Source organism: Protomyctophum bolini (assembly GCF_963924005.1).
Source record: "Protomyctophum bolini genome assembly, chromosome: 24".
Classification (NCBI taxonomy): Eukaryota; Metazoa; Chordata; class Actinopteri; order Myctophiformes; family Myctophidae; genus Protomyctophum; species Protomyctophum bolini.
Genome location: NC_137885.1, coordinates 4137002 through 4140354, shown reverse-complemented (window position 1 = coordinate 4140354; position 3353 = coordinate 4137002). Strand labels below are relative to the sequence as shown.

Genomic DNA, 3353 nt, shown 5'->3' with positions numbered 1-3353 from the left:
ACAAGCTCAAAATGCATTATCAATTCCTCCAGATCTGCCATGTCCGCCGCGTCACACCGTTGACCGTTGTACGACAAAGCATAAACTGCTGCCTGTCTGTCTGTCAGAATGCTGAAGCACTGAGAAAGCACTGTTACGCCTTTTGTCTTTGTCCTTTTTTTTCCCAACTTGACTACAGGAGCAGTGGTCTCAAAAACATAGAGGAAAACTTGACAGAAAAAGACTCGCTCACTATATAAAAAATAAAAGAAAACTCTAACAGACCGAGACTTAAGATTTTTTTTATTTTTATTATAACATAAAAGTACATTAAAAGTAGCAAATATTTCGGTCCTAAGACCTTCATCAGTGCTATATATACCGGTAGCCTTTTTCTGTCAAGTTTTCCTGCCTGTCAGAATGACCTCTACTTTTAATCATTTGAGGGAAACAAAGAATGTTGTAAATTAATTTAGGTTACAGTTCATTTGTGTAATATTTATATTGCATAACAGTCAAATGTGCTCATTGCATATTGTTATTATTATTACAGTTAAAAGGAGAATTGATTATAAACAAAATAAGTCGATTTAATTCACAGTATGATTTATTTGATTGATATTGCTTACTAAGAAACAAATTATAAGTTGAACTGCATATCCCATTATGCATTTGTGTTTAGCACCGGATATCCGGGGAACCAAGGCAGGCTTTGTTGTTGTTTTTTACATTGAGAAAAAGAAAGGCTCAGCCTAGTATGGCCGTATGTGCCAAATTGACTAACCAAACTAATTCATTGCATTATTCTGTACCATTTTATGCCTATATAAAATTCAAGCATTCTAGTACCAGCCGACGTCCTCTTATGTTCATTTTGACCGTAGTTTAATCTACAAAGAACACATGTGAGAAACACATCAGAAAAGATAAGAGTCAAGAAGAGAAAAATGCCGGTGCGAGATCATGTTAGATGTGTGAAAAGTGACAATACTATTGACAATATCCTAAGGTGGAAGGGCCAAGGAGGATGCTGTGACCACTAACCCAGCCTTAGCCACTGAAGAGGCAGGACTCAGCAGCCAGGTGGACACCACAGGTGGGTCTGGCATGGAACGTGCACACATAGACATCAAAGGGGGCTTCAGCCCCTGCCCTTTTGCCCGTCTGTAAAATAACTGCCCTTTCTGTGGTGAAAGAAATGCGAATGCAACTACTTTCCTTTCCAACATGCTGGAATTGGAAGGCAGCGCATTCAGGAGAATTGCTTTTCTTTTACGAAGTCTCCTGAACTTGAACATATTTGTTTTGAAATCCACTAGCTAAAGAGTGCTGGGTTGCGCCCCCCAAAAAGATCTGATCTACAAGCTCTCAACGTGTCGCGGTGCGACGCGTTGTGAGCTTGTAGATCTGCTATTTTCGCTATTTTTGTCCAAAAGTGCCCTCTTACGGGATTGCAGCCCCTGCCCCTCTAACACTCTCTGCATGTCCCTGGGGTATGCAGGACGCATGTTCATGACGTCTAGATATTAGATCTATAGGACATTTATTATGATATCTCTGCTGTGGGGGAGAAACCAACTCCAAAAGGTTCATTAAAAAAACAATTTTAAATAATGCACACTGCCTCATCAAAATAGATCAAAAAGATATTGTGACTTTATATATTGTATTCCCGACAGTGACGATAGATACATTATTTGGTGACACTTTACAATAATATGGCCACAAATCATTAACAGTCATTAGCATGACTCATTAAAGGGGCATTTCAAACATGTGAGATGCTCGATTCATAATTTGATTTTATCAGATTACAAACACTAATTGTAATTTCAAACACAAATTTGAATACCATGATGGATTCATCTAAAACATCCGTCCTTGGTTCAGGTGACTGAATACTGTAACACGTCAGGGGCCATGCATTTTCTTTCTATAAATAAATAAAAAGGTATAATTGAAAAAACACAGCCCCTCATGAACTAGAATTAGAGGGACAATTAATTGTTGTTTTTATCTTGTTTGAAGTAATAAGGATAAAATACACATCAAATATCAAAATATTGAATGAATCATTAACAGGTTAAATACTGTCTGGGGTAGACCTATGTTTGAAAGTGAAATATCCCTTTAAACATCCTGCAGTGTTCACTTTTCTCTCATGCCAATGAATTGAATTGAATTGAATTGAATTGAATTGAATTGAATTGAATTGAATTGAATTGAATTGAATTGAATTGTGCACGCATGCACGAGCGCACGCATTTGTAAAATACAAATAAAACGTCTCATTCATTTAAAAATCGATGCATTGTTGCATCGATTTCATTAACACAAGTCGATTCAAATTAGAATTAGAATGAAAAAAAATATCCCCATTTCCCCATATCATATTTTTTGCTCGGTGTGCGTGTGTACTGTGTAGCCTACATAATTCAAACTGTAGGATTGGTTATTGTGACGGACAGAAGTCATTCCTAATTCCCTTTGCATAGCATACCGGAGCGCACTCAGAACGCGCCCTTAATTAAGAACCTAACTGCATCTGTGTGTGGCTCTCAGCGGTGTCCCACTATTAGCGACTTTAAGCAACGACGGATACGGCAGTCGGCTACGGCAACCGGAAATGGATCAGTGCTCGATACATAAACCTGCTCTCCGTCGCAGCCCTTTTTACTACGGGAGAACCTACACTACAACGCCATGTCATAACCATGTTTATTGAAATTATAGCTGTCATACATTTACGCCGATTGCTCTCTCTTATGCTGTGTCCGTCCTGAAAACAGTCGTTGCTTAAAGTCCATATTGACTGGCTGAATGGCTGATGTTAAACTGCAGTTACTGCACTGTGGCTGTTGTGGCAGAGAAGTAACAGAAGCGCGCAAACTTTATCCCCAGACTATAGATCCCCCCCACCACCCACGAGCTTGTAGATCTGCTATTTTCTTTTAATCGTGAAAATGTGGCGCAAATTTTTGAATATATATATATTCTTTCAGAACGAACGTTTTTTGGGGGTCCTTCGTCCTTGACATGAAAATGTTTGAACGACTGACAGAAAAATGTGAGGATTTAGAAGGCATTTGTAGAATCGTCCTCAGGTCTAAATGCGTTAAGCATTATGTTATTATTTAGCTGTTGAAAAATAGCAGATCTACAAGCTCGCTGAATATATTCTTTCAGAGCCAATGTTCTTTAACTCAAATCTTTGCTTTCGCTGGAACAACATATTTTCAGATAGGTGTCCGCTCCGCAGCCAAATACAGATAATTCTGGGGGTCCTTGACATGAAAAAGGTTGCACCACTGACATAGAAACATAGATTTTCAGAAAACTGTCATGATTTAGAAGATATTTTGTAGAATCTAAAT

General features: G+C 38.4%; 1 long non-coding RNA gene across 1 annotated transcript in view; it reads left to right on the top strand.

Annotated features, from left to right (window-relative positions):
• Positions 1 to 1001: 1001 nt before the first annotated feature.
• The window catches only part of LOC308311354, a 4103-nt gene continuing 1751 nt past the window's right edge, over positions 1002 to 3353 (top strand). Inside the window, exon 1 of the long non-coding RNA XR_013963639.1 lies at positions 1002 to 1075. This is a non-coding gene — a long non-coding RNA (uncharacterized lncRNA). The remainder of the gene's footprint in view (positions 1076 to 3353) is intronic.